Raw genomic sequence first — 19,374 nt, forward strand, 5'->3', positions numbered from 1 at the left:
AAACCCCCAGAGTGAAGAAGAAAACAACAATTCAGATAAACTGGAACTACAATTAGCATTGTATAGGTCTTAGTAGTAGACACAACAAAAGCCCACAGGTCCTGGAATCATATCTACTGACAATCAAAAGAATTAGACCTGCCATCAAAAATATATCCAGCAAAATTATCTATAATATTGAATGAGAAAAAAAATGGAGATTGAATGAATTTGCAGATTTTCAGGACTTTCTATCAATCAAACCCCAACTTAATACAAAATGTAACATATGAGAGCCAATATCAAAGGTCAGTTTCAAGGAACTTAACATAAACAAATTGGTGGTTGTTGTTGTTTTTCATGTGGGATATGTACACCATATGTTTAAGACTGACATTACATTAACAACAGACTAGCTCAAAAGAAAGATTGGGGCAGAGTTAACGTAAAAATAGTAATTATGTTATAGGAATGAGGTGCAGAGGAAGAATAGACACAAAGACATCAGAGGGAGGAGGAGGGTTAGTATTTCTGAAAACCTACTCACATCGGGAATGAGTTAAATAGGCAACATTACATATATACCATGAAAGGTGTAGCTCCCTCCAAAATTTATAAAGAAATAAGGAATGGGCAGATAGCAAAGGATGAAGGAAGAAGATAAGGGAGGGATCCATGGATGAGGGGAAGCTAAGTAATAGCAAAGCAAGTAAGGAGAAGAATTAAAGCAAAAAATCAGGGATGAGAAAAATATGTGTGTGGGGGGCAGTATGTATACATATATGTGAATGTATATGTCTACATATGTCTACATAAATATATCTTTTCTTAACTATAGCCTGCTTAGGAGGGCTGTTGGGGGGAATGAAAAAGAGAGGGGGTGGGGGGAGAATAAACTTTTAAAAGTGTACAACAGAGAACAAAAAACACAACTTATAAGGAAGTAAAGATAAAATGGACAATCATGAATACAATTTCTTCTACTAATGTATATACTTTCTTGAATTGGTAATTTGTTGTTATATATTTTGAATCCTCCCTGATGTTCTGCTGAGCATATGACAATGTTCTCTTTTGTTTTGTATTTTTTTCTGTTTTTCTCTTTTCTTAGTCTGTTTTTTTAATTTAAAAAAGATTAAAATACATTTTATTTCTTTTCTCATTTCATAATTCCCAAATAGGTTTAGGCAGTGTGTGCTTAGAAATTGAAGATTGTAAATGGACAGTAACCATTGTCTTCTAGTTGAAAGAAAGTTTTCATTAAGGAAATAGAAAAATGTAATATGGTGGCTAAACAGTATTAAATAGCTGCTTAAACCAGGACTTGGTTTAAAAAAAAAAAAAAAAAAAAAAAAAGGATAATTTGTATTTGGAAACTGGAAGACTTTGTTACAAATCTTACCTCTAACAGTTACTAGCTCTCAACTTTGGGGAATCAATTGCTCAGCAAGTATTTATAAGTTCCTACTAAGTGCTAAGCATTGTATATATGATAGAAATGCAAATTCATTAGATGGGGGAGGGGGGAATTCATATAACAAGGAGCTCTGAGATAATAGTACAGCAGGACTCAAGACAGCAGAAGTAGGATCCAAAAGGACACAAGCTCAACCCAGATATTTCTTTATAATTACATAGAGCCTCACTCTAACATAAAGTTTGAAGTCAGGAAGTATGCTAGAAGAATGAGCAAAAAGGAAAAGGAAAAAATAACTCTATCACAAAGACTTATGCTACCATAGATGCTCAAGACAAAAGAACAAAAGGATTCCAAAACATCTACAAGTAAAACCTCAAAAAAAAAAAAAAATTAAATTCACATAGACATAGAGAACATGGTAATAAGTTCAACTAGAATTCCTTTTAGAGATTAAACAAGTGTTTTTTTTAAAAGAATTTTAAATTATTTTGTAAACTAAATAAGAGCCCTAAAGGAAAAATTGGAGGAAAAAAAGAGACATACAGAAGAAAGTACTAGAAAAGAGTTGTGTCAATAGCTTGACACAAGAGATACATAAACTTATCAAAGAACAGATTTTTTAAAAAAAAATTAGACTGCATTGAATAGAAGTGAATGATTTCATGAGATAACAAGAAATATTAAAACAAAGTCAAAAAACTGAAAAATTAAAAAAAAAAAATAAGGTGTCTCAAGAAAACAGGTCCAAGAGAGATGATTTAATAAACATTGAATTATCTGAATGCCATGAGCCCTTCCCAAAAAAAGCCTAGATAGCATATTCAATAAATCATATAATACACAGAACTCTTAGAACTTAGAACTTTTCCTTATATGAAGATTTGGCTGTAAAACTCTAATCTCAATAATTTTCTCTAGAACCAAATCTAAACTCTTATCTTTTAAAACCTTTCACAACTTTTCTCTAATTTAGTTGTTTAGTCTCACTGACAATTCCTCTTCCTCCCACATATTGTAAATCAGCCAAATTAGTCTCTTTTACATACAACATGCAGGGCAAAGTGAAAATAGAAAGAATCTATCAGTCATTTATGGAAGATATCCCAAAATACAAACACTCTGAACCACTAACTAAAATCCAGAGCCTTCCAGGACAAAGAAGAAAATATTTCACATGAAAAAGAAAGAATTCAAGTACTGAGTAACCATAGTCAGGTTCACACAAGATTTAGCAGCCATCATCACCATAATGGAGTGAAGGACTTCATATGTAATGTTCTAGAATGCAAAAGATTTAGGCATATAACTAAAAACACCTTACTCAACAATACTGAGCTTAATCCTAATGGAAGAAAAGAAGACCTTTAAGGAAAAAGAAGATTTCCAAGTATTCCAGACAAACTAAATAACTAGGGCTGTGTAGAAACCTTGAAATCAAGGAATCAAGAGAAATTAAAAAAAAAAAAAAAACAGTGAATAATTACGAGAGACTAAGAAAGAGGGTTTTGTTACATTTTAGCGATCTTAAAAGAATAAAGGAAAAAATACACTAAGTTAGAAAAGGGGATATGGCATATGGGGGAAATTCTATTACATAATCAGGATGTGAGAATAGAAGACAATACAAATAAGGAAGAAGGAGTGATGGCAGTGTGCAACACTTGAACCTCTCTCCCTCATTTGAACATATCAAAGAAGAGAAGAAAACACACATACACATACACATACATACACACATATACACATACACATGCATACACATACACAACATACTTATACACACATACATATACACAAATACACACACCACAACATGCACAATGCATATACACACATCACATATACAACCATCACAACACACATACACACATGCACATACACACCACACATACACAACACATACATCACATGTGCAACATACACACCATATACAACATGCACAACACATATACACACGCACACATACACATCACATTCACATACACAACATGCACATATACACAAACACACAATGCACACAATACACACATAGACACAGCATGCACACATATACAATACACATATACAACATGCAAACATTCCACACATACATACACAGGTGCCCAAAGACATGCACTCATACACAGGTACATACATAAACATACACAATGCACAACATACACACGTATACAATATACACATACACCTGTACACACATTCACATACACACATGCTCACATTCACATACACACAGTTGAATACAAGAAATACATTTCACTCAGCAGGGAAATAAAAGGGAAGAATGGGCAAATTATGGGGGATAGGTTAATAGAATGATTAGTTCTAAACAAAACAGACATCAGCCATGGAAGGTAAATTATGAAGAGGGATTTAAGAGAAGCTTTTAAGAAGATAAGAAAGTGTGATTGGGCTGTGGGATAGAGTGGAGGAACAGGAGAATAGAAATTGACTGCACAGGACCCAGGGCACTGATTCCGAGCACACTCCTCTCTCACTACCCTTTTTCTTTATAAAGAAGGGAGGGGAAACAAAGAGAAGGAAAAGTATAAAAGACTAGGATAATTCTGAGGAGCAATTTGGAACTATGCCCAAAGGGCTATCAAACTGTGCATACTCTGATCCAGCAGTGTTTCTACTGGGCTTATATTCCAAAGAGATCTTAAAGGAAGGAAAGGGACCTGTATGTGCCAAAATGTTTGTGGCAGCCCTGTTTGTAGTGGCCAGAAACTGGAAACTGAGTGGATGCCCATCAATTGGAGAATGGCTGAATAAGTTATGGTAAGTGAATGGAATATTATTGTTCTATAAAAATGATGAACAAGCTGATTTTAGAGAGGCCTAGAAAGATTTACACAAACTGTTGTTAAGCAAAATAAGTAGAATACACCGCACATGGTAACAAGAAGATTGTGCAGTGATCAAATATGCAAGGCTTGTTTCTTGTCAGCAGTTCAGTAATCCAAGTCAATTCTAATAAATTTAGGATGGAAAGTGCCATTTGTATAGAGAGAGAGAACTATGGAGAATGAATATAAATCAACATATACCACGTTCACTTTTTTTTTCTTTTTCTTCTTTTTTTTTTTTTTTCTTCTCATGATTTTTCCTTTTTGGTTCTGATTTTTCTCACCCAATATGATTCACAAAGAAATGTGTATTTTAAAAAAATTAATGTACATGTATAACCAAAAAAGAAAAAAAAGAAAACAATAAAAAAGAAATTGTTCAGTGAGTGGATAGTGGGAAAATGAAATAAATGCCTGTAAAAGTCAGTTAATTTTTAAAAAGAGGGATGTACAATTAACAATCATAATGTAAAAGGGATGAACTCAGCTATAAAAATGGAAGAAGAAAGCGAAACGGATTGGAAAGCAGAATCAAATAATATGTTGTTTACAAGAAACACACTTGAAACAGAGAAACTCACACAGAATTAAAAATAAGGGGCTGAACAAAAATCAATTATGCTTCAGTTCAAGTTAAAAAAAAAAAAGATAAGAGTAGTAATTTTGATCTCAGACAAGGCAACAACCAAAATAGATTTAGTTAAAATATACAACGAGGAAAACTATATTTTGCTAAAAGATAACATAACCAATCAATTAATTTTTTTTTAGGTTCTGGTTTGTTTTCTTTTAATCAATTAATACCAATATTAAACATATATGAACAAGAATGGAAAAAGACAAAATTTACTCTTTTAAGGGGCTGATAATTAATAAAGGAAAAATGTGAAATATAAATAAATATAATACAAGGCAAAATATTATAAAAACCAAAGAGTGTATTTACTATATAGGATTTATTTGGGGATTAAAAAAAAAACTATTAACCTGCATTTTTCTAAACTACCCTCCTGTAGAGGGACCATCAATTATGAGTATTTGAACCCAACCAGTCAATTAATAAACATTTATTAAAAGTCTACTATGTGCCAAGCATTATGCTAAGCTTTAGTATATAAATAGATGAAAGGAAGAAAGGAAGAGAAGAAGAAGTGAAGGAGGGAAGGAAGGAAGGGAGGGAGGGAGGAAAGAAAAAAGGAAGGAAGGAAGGAAGGAAGGAAAGAAAAAAGGAAGGAAGGAAGGAAGGAGGAAAAAAGGAAGGAAGGGAGAAAGGGAGGAAGGGAGGAAAGAAGAAAGGAAGGAAGAAAGGGAGGGAGGGAGAGAGAGAAGGAAGGAGGAAAAGAAGGAGAAAAGGAGGAAGGAAAGGAAGAAAAGAAGGAAAGCTACCCTGCCTTCAAGAAGCTTACAATCTAATAGAGGAAGATAATAAAAGTGATAGATAGCATTTATATCATGTTTACTATGTTCAAGGCATTATGCTGAGAGTTTATAATTCTTTTATATGATCCTCATAACAATTCTAGGAAATAGATGCTATTATTATCCCCATTGTAGAGAGGAGACAACTGAAGCAAGCAGAGGTTTGTAACAGCACAGGATTCCATAGCTAGCAACTGTCTGAGGCCAGATTTGAAATCCAATATTCCTGATTCCAGGTTGGGGTTTCTATTCCGTGTATCACCTAGTTGCTTGAAGCACAAAAAGGGAAGCTGAAGAGGGGCAGGTGGGGAGGGAGATTGTAGAGAAGACAGAGAAGTCCCAAAACAGTGCATCCTGGTAAAAATGAGGAGATGTGTGGAACTGAGCTCTCTCCTTAGAAGAAGACTTGGCGTTATTGGGCCTCCTCGCCAATCTGTGAGGCAAAGAACGTTGTTTTTATCCCTTATTTTCGAAGGGGACCAGTGGCATCATGACTTAAGTGATGCGGAATTGCACAAACTCATCGACCTCATTCCCTTCCAGAATCATCCAAGTCCGAGGCAGGACACAAGCCAAGCTGATTAGAGATAGCCCAAGATGCCAGTGGATGACCCACCACACTCTTAGGGCACTACACAGCACTCACTCATAGCCATCGGAACAAATGGCTCTCATGCACCCATTCTGCTGGAAGCCTACGCATATTTGGGATAGATACCTCTCCCAGTCACCAACAAGGTCCGCAGTTCCCCTCAACCTGGTTTAGCCCATGTGCTAAAATGGTTCACTGGGCTATGGCCATTGTACATGCTACAGCTTCTAGGAGCCACAGGTGAGAAGTGGGGAAAGGTGGACACCAGAGGTAGATGGGCAGCCCTGAAAAGGGCTCAGCAAGTCCTCACACCAGAGGTGCTGGTCCTCCTGGTATATCCTAAACACTCCTGAGTAAAAAGAGGGTACCAAAGCTGGTGAGATCTTAAAGGATATTAGCCTAACAACAAACTTCTTGGAACATAGTGGAGAATTCGGTCAGAGAAATCTCGAGGTTATATATAACCAGGTGAGAAATAAGGAGATTCTCTCTCTCTCTCTCTCTCTCTCTCTCTCTCTCTCTCTCTCTCTCTCTCTGTCTGACCAATTCCTAATAGGTTGAAGCAAGAATACCAGAGAAAGCTGTGAGTTGTCCATTATTTGCAATACGTGTCTATTATTTCAGCTGTTCCAGTGAGCTGAGAGATAGGTAAATGCTAGAAATAGGGATTTTGTGGGAGGTCGTCTATGGAATACATCTGTGAGTAAGAAAAGGAAAATTAAATTAATCCAGTGAGACTGAGAAAAGCATAAGAATTTGAAAATTAGGGAAGAAGAACTTTATAGTCTTGGACCATAAAGCTTCCAGAGAAGAGGGAGATCAGGACAAGAGGTAAAGGAGTCAAAACTTCACCTAAAGAACAAAACTAGATATTTTATCTGGCAAGTACATTTGGTTCAGGCAAATCCATTAGAACAGAGAACATTGTTCTAAATAATCCAAAGTGGAGAGTATGAGCCTCCCATGGCTTGAATCACTGAGATTTCCAGGAAGGCAAGAAAGACAACTGCTAGATTCTCATATAAGAAGGTTGTAAGTTCAGAAAAAAAAATTTGGGCACCCATAAGGGGAAGGGTCTATGTTCTCCAAAGAGGCAAATATAGGAGTTTAGTTGGCCCATAAATGCTAAATTCAAAGATGAGGGTTATGCCTGAAAGATCTTTGAAGCCCAAGGAAAGATTATAATTTACAAAGTTCTACATCTTCCCTTGCTTTGTTTGCTATTTTAATATCCTATTTTACAACTAGAAAAAAAAAAAAAAAACTAAGGAAAAAAGGAGTTTTTTTCAGGGAACAAGACAAGAGATGCAGGTATAAAGTATCCTCTCTAGCCAGGCAAACCGAATAATAAGAAAACCAAGCCAATAGAAGTATTGGTCAAATTTCTGGGATTCCCTGGCAAAAAAAAACAAGTTGGGGAGGATGTATATGAAGGGAAGGATCACTTTTATTAATTCAGTCATCACACAAGAGAAAAGAGATTTTTTTTTAAAGAAAAAAAACAGGGATAGTTCCTATATTTAGAGATAAAATATATAAAAACACACTGCACATTCACATAAGTATATATTACACATAGACACACAGATTGTACACACACACACACAGACAGATACACAAAGGCATAGGTCATGGGATCATAATTCTGGATTTGAAAGGGAATTTGGAAGTCATCTAGTTTAATCCCTTAACTTTAAAGATAAGGAAACTGAGGGCCAAACATGTGAACTGACTTGCCCAATGTCACACAAGTCATAGCAGGTAAAGTAGGGACTCAAAAAATTTAGGGACTCTGTAATGCTCAGGGGTGCATAGGTCCTTCCCCTTTTTGCTCTCACTCACCATCAGGCAACAAAGTCAGGGTATTTCTTAGGGGCTTCAGAGAAGATGAAACTTACAAAATATTGCTTAGCAATCCAGATTGAGTCCAGCTCATATACCAAAAAAAAAAAAAAAAAAAAAAATTCATAAGATAATAGAATCATGGTGTTAGAAAAGGCTTCAGGGACCACCCATCTCCCTAGTCCAATTTGTGCTTGAATAGGAGTCCTCTTTCTTGTATCTCATCTCACCTGAACTTGAAGACTTCAGGTGAAGTGAGCAGGATCTCACCATCTACTAGGGCAGCCTCTTTCACTAGTGGACAGCTGAACTTCTAAGCTGTTCATCATATCAAGTTGAAACTTGTCTTTCTTTGCAGTTTTCACTTAGTTTTCCTAATTATGCCATCCATACCCATGCAGAACAATTATTTTTAAAATACTTTATTTTTTATTGATACCTTTTGCTTTTATATCCCGTTTATTTACAAATGTCTCTTTCCTCTACTCTACCTAGAGAGTTATCTTTTATAATAAATATTTTTTTAAAAGCAGTTCAGCAAAAGTTACCCATTCATCCATTGAATCTGACAGTCTATACAACAGTTGCCTCATCTATTGTTCCCTATATCATTAAGAGAGATGAATTTTCTTAATTCATTTCCCAGATAAACTTGGTTATTTATTTTTTTGTTTGTTTGCTCTCTCTTTCTATTTATTGTTGTATTCATAATGTATTGCTGTTTTCCTAGTTCTAAAGCAGATCAATTTTAATCAATCTTTAACATGACAACCCATAATGTCTCTTCTAAGTTAGAAGCCTTCTCTAGACTAACCATTCACAATTCTTGCAACTGTCAGTCAATAGATATTAATGATTAATGAAGAGCCTTTAAAGAATTCAAATCTTAAAAAATTAAATAAAAGGAATTTTTAAAATAAGAAAAAACTTCCATTAGTATATAATAAAGATACATTCTATATAAATAGTTCAACACATGTAACTTAGTTAAGCACTATTCAAAATGACTTGAAGATATCTTAGAGAATCCTGTTAAAGATCACTAATCCACTTAAAAACAAAACAAACAAACAAACAACAACAACAACAACAAAAAAAAAACAGGAATCAGTCCTTACTAGACATAAAGAATTGTCAATATAAATTATTTTATTATTTTGAACTTAAATATTTCCCTCAAAGCTTATATATATACACACACACATACACACACATAGATATTGTACAAGTGAAGTGGAATTGTACAAACTCATTGACCTCATTCCCTTCCAGAAAAGAGAATGTAGTTAATTTTTTTTAAAGCGCCATAATAAATTCCATGTTACTTCCAAATCTTCCCTGCTTATCTGTGTTTCCTTTTGAACTTCCTCCTGTTCTCTTTCATGCATTTAAAAAAATGTTACAATGGCCTTCACTTTTTTTTTGGCATCACTATTTCTAAACCTTCTCTTTCTCAGCCCCTCCAAATAAAACTAAAGAGGAGCAAGGAGAAGAGTAACAACTAAATATAGTAGAGCAAACCAAGGCCATTTAGTGACTATGTATAAATTTATGTCTTTTTCTGCACTTTTGAATTTACAATTTCTCTGTCAGGAGAGGGACAAAAAGTATCAATACCGATTCTCTAGAGGCAGCTGGTCATTGCATTAATTAGTCCTGAAGTCTTTCAAAGATTTTTCTTTAGAGTATCATTACCCTTGTATAAATTCCAGTTCCACTCACTTCATTCTGTATCACTTCATATTACCCAGCATTATCTGAAATGTTCTCTTCATTATTTCTTACAGCATAAAAATACTTCATTACAATCTTCGATCAAAATTTTTCCAGCCATTCTCAAATTGATGATCACTCTCTTGGATATGAAATCTCTGATTTTTTCCTGTCTACCCAACAAATTCCCCCTTCCCTTTCACTATCAGGTACTTTATTTTGCTTATGATTATTCCCTCCCTAGCATTATTCTCCTTCTTAACATCTATCTCACTCCCATCTCTGCTTGCTTCTCTGTTGTTTGATGTGTTCTACATCAGACTATTGGGGTATATGTTCAACCCTCCTTTTTCCTATTCAGATAAGTGAAAATGATCTGTTCCCAACTCCATTCTCTGTGATTGTATACTCTTCTTCCCATACACACTAATTATGGGAAAAAACAAGTTTCATCCTTTTCTTCCTAATTTTTCCCTTAGTGTATTTCTTTTACTTTCCCTTCCATTTCTTCTTGTTTTAAAATCCTTAGAAAAGAAAAATCTACATGTAGATATGTCTGTTTTTCATATTTAATTCCCTTTTGAAGGGATATAATTCTTTCTATTCTACTAGACTATTAGAACTAAATCATCATACAGTCCCTTCTAATTTTTCAAATAAATTTGCATTTTTTGTTAAGTTGCCCTTCATTTTTGTTTTGGGGAATGAAAAGTTAACTTTAGCTTTGGTATTTTCACCAGAAAATATTGAATATTCTCTATTGCATTAAAAATCCATTTCCTCTCCTACAGCTGTTTTTTTCAGCTTTCTAGAGAAAGTTATTTTTGTAAACCTGTTGCTTTTGTTCTTTAGAACATAGTATTCTCAGTCTTGGTTCTAGATGCTTGTAGCATTTTTTTCTTTGATAAGGGAAATTAGAATTTTATCTATGACATTCCTGACACTTTCCTATTCCAAATGCCTATTGGCATTTCTTTTAAGAGGTGATTGGTTCATTCTATCTTAATTTTGCCCTCTGGTTAAATAGATCTGGGCAGTTCTAATTTTTTAACAATATACTGTCTAGGCTTTTTCTTTTTCTATTTTTTTTTTTTTAAAGATCTTGGTTTTCACAATTCAAATTGTTCAGTCTAAAGAGAGTTATCTATATCCCGAGAGAGGACTGTGGGAACTGAAGGTAGTTCACAACATAGCATTTTTACTCTTTTCTTTGTTGCTTGCTTGCATTTTATTCTCCTACTTCTTTTTTTTTCTTTACTAGTTTGATTTGATTTTTCTTGTGCAGCACCATAATTGCATAAATATGTATGCATATATTGGATTTAACATCTATTTCTCCCATGTTTAACATATATTGGACTACTTGCCATCTAGGGGAGGGTATGGGGGAAAGGAGGAAAAATTGCAAGGGCTAATGTTAAAGAATTGTCCGTGCATATGTTTTGAAAAATAGTAAGTTCTCATAAATTTTTTTTTTAAAGATCTTGGTTTTTAGGGAGTCTAATGATTCTTAAAGTATTTTTCCTTGACCTTTTTTTCCAGATCAATTGTTTTTGATACCAGATATCTTTTTTTCCCCTATGTTTTGATTTTGTTTTAATATGTCTTACTTTTTTATGGAGTCATTAGGTTCCATTTGTTCTATGCTAATTTTCAAGGAGTTTGTACTTGGGTAAAATTTACTACTTTCTCTTTTCCAAGCTATTTATTCTCTCTCCAATTCTTTTTCTAGAACTTTTATTTCATTTTTTTAAACTTCATTTTATTTCTTGTATTCATTTAATTCTTATGGAAAATCAATTTTCTCCTATGACTCTGTGCTTGAAGTTAATATGGAGTTGTTCTTGCCTCGATGATACAGCTACATCTACAATAATTTTTTATGCTACTCAGAGTTTCTTGAATCTTGTAAGAGGAGTGTTAGGAGAGCTAAAAAAGAAAAAAAAAAGGAATGATAAAAGTGACAGACAGGGTTATTCTGGGATTGCTACATTGTTTGTGGGAAAAAAAGCAGCTATTCAGGGTAGATTGCATGATATATGATGACAGAGAAAAGACAGAGTTGCTCAATTATTTTTTCCCTATTCCTTTCTTTGCCAAGGAAGATATTAGGAGTGTAATACAGAAGAAAAATGACTAAGAACTTGATATTCGGAGATTACAAGGATATAATCTGAGATCACTTAGCTCATTTGATGAGTTCAAGACACTCAAGCCAGATAAATACATCCTAGGGCAAAGGAATCAATCACACTACCAGTGCAGCCCAGAATACTCTTGAATGAAACCCAAACCAGACTAACATATAATTGGGAAATATCTAACAAAATAGACATACAATAAAGCAAAGACAATGTTTATGCATACTTTTCTGAGTCAATATGAAGCTTACAGGAATCCTTGTGATTTAAAGACCTTGCATTTATTTGAGTGTGACACCATTGACCTAGTGTTTTGAAAGAACTCGCAGAAGTGTCATAGAACTGGAGAAGAGCAAATGCCATGTCAATTTACAAGAAAAAAAAAGGTAAAGGAAGGGAAGAGGATAAGTTCTGCTGCACACTGTAGGATAGCAAGTTTGGGTTTGATTTTTGGAAAAACTGTAGAATGTATTATCAAAGAGATATATCTAGAATATCTAGAAAAGAAAATAGTGATAATGAATATTGTGGCTTTGGTAAGATTAGATAATGTTAGACTAAACTCACTTTTTTGGACAATTACTGAATGAGTAGGTCAAAAGGATACTGTAAACATCGTTTGATACTGTAAGCATCGTTTACTAATATTTTAATGGCACCAATGATGAAGTCTATTAAATTTTTTTGAGGAAAAGATATAGGGTCAATTTGAGCACAATTGGGTGGATATAGAATTGATTGAATGATTGGAGTAATCATGAGTAACTTAGATAAGATAGATGTATTATGCTCCACTCTAAGAAGATCTTCCATATTATATCATAGTTTCAAAAATATGGATTTTATATGGAATTGATGAGGTTCTAATCTTTTTTCTCCCACTAATTCACTGAGTATAGTTAATTTGACTATTCTGGGCTTCTATACAAAAGGGATAACAATTTACTTATTGGGTTGTTGCAAGGATCAAGTAAGATATTTATTGTGGAAGAGCTCTGAAAAGTTAAAAGCATTAAAAAATATATAAGAAATTATATCATGATTCACATTTAAAAAGTAGTCACAAATGGTTTGATGTTAACTTGGCAGGATGTCTCCAATTAAGTGCCTCAGGAATTTATACTTGGCACCATGTTGTTTATCTGTGACTTGGATAAGAGATAGATGGTAACTTTGTCAAATTAGCAGATGAAATAGAGTGGGGAGGGAGGCTTACACTCCAGATTTTTTTGAATCTTGACCAGCAATCAGAACATTGGGCCAAATCTAATAAATGAAATGTAATAAAGACAAATGTAAAGTTTTGTACTTGGGCTAAAAACAATCAATTCAAAAATACAAGGTGGAGGTGGTGTGACCCTGAAGTTTATCTGAACATTATCGGGGATTTCAGAAGGCTTCAAGCTTAGAGAACCAAAGGATTGTATTCAATCCCATATTTTAGTAAGGAAATAAATTACTTGGCAAATGTTCAGAGGACAACCACAACCTTAAAGGGCCTTGTATTCACATCATATGATACTTACTTAAAGAAACTTCTTATAGTTAGTCTGGAGAAGAGAAAACTTGAGGAGGGACATTGATCTCTTCCAATGTTTCAAGGGTAACTAACTTGTTAGAAGAATTAGGCCATAGGCTTCAACTAGGAACAAGAGGTGGAAAGTGCAAAGTGGCAAATTTAGGCAAGATATAAATATCATCTATAGCCTAAATATATCCTCACACTCTTCTTCCCAACTCCTGGGATTCTAGGCTCACAGAAATCTGGGTTAAAATTTAATTCCTAAAGGGATAAATTTCTTACTTTGGCTCTTTGCTCCCACTCTGAAGGAATTTCCAGGGAAATCTTAAAGTTTAAGTATGACCTGTGATTAGATTTTCCCAGAAGTGAATAGCAAGGTTGTCATTTTCACATAGATCCTTAATGCACAATACAAGTATTAAGTACAAGATAGTTTTTATTTCTTCTGAAAAATGTATAGGCAAAAAGGAATTGCAAAGGTCTATTACATAGGGCTATGAAGTGACAAAATGAATAGAGAACTGGGACTGGAGTCATAAGATATAAATTCAAATGTGACCTGAAATACTTACTAGCTATTTGACATTTGGAAAGTCACTCAACAATGTTTGCTTCCATTTCTTCATCTATAAAATGAACTGGAGAAGGAAATGGCACACCACTGCAATATCTTTGCAACAGAACTCCAAATAGGGTCACAAAGAGTCAGACATGAGTAAAATGACTGAACAACAATATGCACAAATATAGAAACATAAAGCATTGGTATGATGGAGCATAATACATCTTTGTGGTAGACACCACCTCCAAAGAACAGACACTTTGGGGGACTCTCCCTCAGACGTTCACCATCAGAGCAATGCATAGTAGTATCATTGAGAGTTGGCAATATCCAGAGTTCTTGGTTCCTCATGGCATAGTTTAATTTTCCAATTGTAGGCTGCAGTTTTTTTGAAGGACCCTCTTCTCCTCCAAGAAGGATGTTATTTAAAAAAAAAAAAAATCTCACTCTGAGCAGCTGTTGTTGCCCAATTCTCAATTCTTAATTTTGGGAATTCTTGAATTCAAGGATTATTCACAAGGTAACCTCCAAATATGAAAACATCTCTTCTTAGGATTCTGACAAGCCTTTGACTTGTGCTCAGAATAAGAAATCAGAGCCAGAAAAAGGTAGCCAGGAATTGGAGGTCCAGGAATTCCTTTTTCAAATTTCTCCAGTTTTCTTCTCCTTCAAATCACTAGTTTCTGTTCCTAGATGGGAGGAATCTCTACTTATTTAAAAATCTAAGAGAGAGAAACCTCAGGACAAGAAAAAGAAACAAAAGCATTTGGTGCCTCTCTTTTGTAGACCACTTTTTCTTGTACCTCTTTGTCCTCTTTCTTCGTTCTCAGTCATATTGAAGATATTCTTAGTTGTTGGGAACCAATCAGAGGAGTTACCTGCATTTTTTTCAGCAAGGGATTGGTTCTCTGTAATCTCATCAAGTTGATTATTTGTTAAGTCATATCAGTCCTCCAGGCAGATTGGTTCTCTGTAATCTCATCAAATTCATTATTTGTTAAGTCATATCAGTCAAGTCCAACACTTAATGATTCTTTTTGGGGTTTTCTTGACAAAGATATGAATTCAAGTGGTTTACCATTTCCTTCTCTAGTTCATTTTACAGACAAAGAAACTGAGGCAAATAGGGCTAAGTGGCTTGCCTAAGGAAACATAGCTAGTGTCTGAGCTCAGATTTGAACTAAAAAAATTGAGTCTTCTTGACTTTATCTACTGTGACACTTATGATACCCTACTTCCTTACCCAAGGAAGGGACTACAAAATTTGGAGGTTTGGAAATTAGATGTTGTTAATCAGGAATAGATGGGACTATGGGGCAGCATGTATACTTGCTCGACTTGAGAGGTGTTCTTATTTAGTGATGAGCAGATTTGTCTGTAGATAGTCCCAAGTCTGATGAGCAGTGCTTGGGCCTGGGTGTTAGGAGCCAACCATTGTGATACTTCCCTAATTGCAAAGTCCTCATTGTGGTTTGAGATTATTTTTTAAATTCTGAACTTGAATATTCTTCCCCCCCCAAAAAAAAGAACATTTCCATATAAAAAATAGGAAAAGAGACCTGTATTTGAAAATATGACTATCCATTTCATAGTTTTTTCATATGTAATAAATTGCACATATCGCATTCAAAACTGTCTTGCTTATCTGTGATTCCTCCTATTCTTTTCTGAAAATTAAAAAAAAAAAAAAAAAAACGTTGCAAAGGTTCCTCTGGCTTATTTCTAACCTTTTTCCCTCACCACCTCACATTAAAAAAGAAAAAAAGAAAAAACTCTAAACGATCAAAATGAATCCAGTGTTGACATCCAAAAATATCTTTCTTTTGCACTTTGAGTTTATCCCTTTTATGCTACGTGCCAAGTTTCAATTGTATTAGCATTATTTCTTTTTAACTTACATCCCTCAACAGTACATAAAGGGTGTAGAAAGCTCCAAATGACATCTCCTCTCCATTTGTAGGATATCATAAATCTTACAGCTTCCTTTGTCATTACAATGGAAACATTTTGATTTTAGGCTTTCTTGTTCTATTTAAGAAATTCTATTGATAACTGAATGAGTTTCTTAGGGTATAATTCTTTTGGATTATAGTGTTAATTCTAGTAGCTTTTTAAAAAATCAATCATTGACACTTTTTACTATATATGTGTGTGTCTATACATTTACACACACACATGTGCGTGTGTGTGTGTATGTGTGTATATATATATCCCCCACTCCTGGCAAGAAACCATTTGGTCCAGTCAGACATTGGGGTCAGGGAAATATGGGCTCAAGTTCAAATCTGTCAAACCCTGATCATATAACACCAGACAAGTTCCTTACTTTTTCTGTAAATGATGAGTTGTTGACCTGCATTGTTAAGAGGAATTTTTAACCCAGGAAGGTCTATATCCTGGTGAAATCAGAGGTCTAGTGGAGGGGAAAAAAAAAAAAAAAAAGCATCTACCAGTATAAAATTAAAGATTATATGCCTCCCTTTTTTTCACTTCAATTTTACATTTGCTGTATACAACTCACCAATTTGCCCTAGTTAAAGTATAACTGTCACACTCTTCTGAAGCTGCCCTGATTTCCTGAGGCACTTTGCTTAGTGTCAATTAACTCTCCTGGCTCATATATGAATTATTGTTTGGCTCCCTGTACCCTAGAGTAGACAGTGCTATTTACCAAGCTATTTGTCTTGCGAAATCTGAAGCCTGGGCTATAGCTATTCGTATTCATGGGCAGGGCTGGTCTTATGAGGAAAGCAGAATAATAGCTGATACTTATTTATCAAATCTTTATTACACACACACACAAATGTGCTTTATATACCTTCAGATATCTCATTTGAGCCTCACAAAAACTGGGTGAGGCAAATAGTATAAGTATTGTTTGTTCCTTTTTGCAGGTAAAGAACCTAAGGCTTAGGCAGTTTTAAATAACTTTTCAAGCCCACACAACTAGTAACTACTGAAATGGAATTGGATCTGAGTTCTGACTCCCTGATTAGGACCCTTTCCAATGTGACATAATGGCACAAACACTGACCAGGATTGGGGTTCAAAAAAATCTCCTTTACCCTGTGTCATGATGTTTGAAATTTTATCATTTCAGATTCTCTCTTTTTAATTTATAAGAATTTCTTATTTAAATGCAAATATGTGGATGACAGTCACAATCAGTGACATCTGAGAGCAAGACATAAAGGTTGATATGAATGTGTCCCAGGAGGGGATATCAGAAAGAAAAGGTGAAGGACCAGAGACAGGGGCTGACCTACAGCCCAATTCTGTTTATTGCTGGTTCTCTTCTTACCTTTCTTGGTCAAGGACACTAGACTACCCTCACACTTTCTCTCAGAGTCTAAAATGCAACCACTCTTTAGTAGTCCTGAAGCACCTCTCTTTTTTCCTCCTCTTCTTTTCCTCATTCTCTTCAGGCCAGCGGTAGTGATGGGCAGTGTTCTCTTTAGAGTGATTAGGTCATCATGGGATAGTTACTTGTGGATAAAGATGCTCTACCCAACCATTCTTCTTTCTCCTAGCACAAACGTTGAGACACTTTTACAGGTTCCAAATACAAATGTTATTGCTGCAGGCTTTTTCTTGCATATCCAGGGAAAAATCGGCCCCCTTTGTTTTGTGTTCTCCCCCTCAACAAATGCAGCCAAGATTTATTCAAGGTCTACTTCCTGTAAACAGTAGGAAGATTTAGAGGGAAAACAATTCCCGATTTGTAGGAGCTTATATTCTACTGGCAGGCACACTTTTTTTTTTTTTTAATGTTAAACATAGTAGAAATATGTTAAATCCAACATATGCATCTATATATTTATGCAATTATCTTGCTGTACAAGAAAAATCAAATCAAACCAGAAAAGAAAATGAAGAAAATAAAATGCAAGCAAACAACAACAAAAAGAGTGAGAATGCTATGTTGTGAGCCACACTCAATTCCCACAATCCTCTCTGTGGGTGTAAATGGCTCTTTTGATGACAAGACCATTGGAACCGCAGACACACCTTTTAAACAGATTAATAAATATAGTACAATCTGAGTAGTGACTTGCAGGCAGAAAGAAATTGGAGAGACAGAGAGAGAGCATGCATACTACTAACTAGGGGAATTTATAAAGATTTCTCAAGATGAACCTAAAAGGAAGCAAAGGATTCTAAGAGGAGAGGGAGAGAAGGGAAGAGTACATCTCAGAGTGATGGGGCAGCCTGTGCAACAGCAGGGCACCAGACAGAAATAAGAAGTATGTCATTTGGGCTAGAACCTAGCAGGTGAAGGAAAGGGCAAGCTGAAATAAGTCAAGAAAGCTAGTCCAGCACCATACTATGAGGGGCTTTAAATGTTAAGCAGTGCTTTTTTTTTTTTTTTTTTTTCCTTTCTCATATTTTCCATCTTTTGATTTGATTTTTCTTGGGCAGCATGATAAATGTGGAAATATGTTAGGAGAATTGCACATGTTTTACCTATATTGGATTACTTTTGCTGTCTAGGAGAGAGGGAGAGGGAAAGAGAAAAATTTGGAACAAAAGGTTTTGTTTTTTGCAAGAGTGAATATTTAAAACTATCTTTGCATGCTTTTGAAAAATAAAACACTATTATAAAAAAAAGTCAGGCAGAATAATTTGTATTACAGTTCTTAACCTATAAACAGTTATCTATCATGCAAAGCCCATAAGCAATAAATGTGTGTATATCACAAAGCCTATGAATACTACGTGTGTAATGTGAAGCCTATCAGTACTCTATATACACAAAGTCCACTATATATACAAAATACATAATTATACATAGATCATATAATTATATATTAATGTATAATATATCAAGTCCACACATTTGTTTGAGTGGGTGTACATAGCTAGATATTGCCTACAGGCTTTGTAATCATTACCTATAGGATATGTGTCTGTGTATAGATAAAATAGCTATTGCCTATAAGATTCTATTTATCAACTCTTTCTCAGAAGAATATTTTAGCTAAACAGATATAGATGGATATTGCCTATAGACCCTTTCTCAGAAGAATGTTTTAGATAAATGGACAGACAGATAAGACAGACAGCAAATAGATAGGCAGGCAGCAGGCAGATAGATATTCCCTACAGGCTTTATCTCAGAAAAATGTTTAAGATAGAAAGGACAGACAGACAGGTAGAGAAACAAGACAGACAGATACATGGTTATTGTCTATAGACTTTGTCTATAGATTCTTTCTCAGAAGAATGTTTAAAAATGTATGAAACAAAGTACATAAAATTACAAAGGAAACCAACTATATTGAAATAAAAATATAATTTTTCACAGATGCCCTTAAATCTAACCCAAATTAAGGATCTT

The sequence above is a fragment of the Antechinus flavipes genome, chromosome 2, assembly GCF_016432865.1.
Source record: "Antechinus flavipes isolate AdamAnt ecotype Samford, QLD, Australia chromosome 2, AdamAnt_v2, whole genome shotgun sequence".
Lineage (NCBI taxonomy): Eukaryota > Metazoa > Chordata > Mammalia > Dasyuromorphia > Dasyuridae > Antechinus > Antechinus flavipes.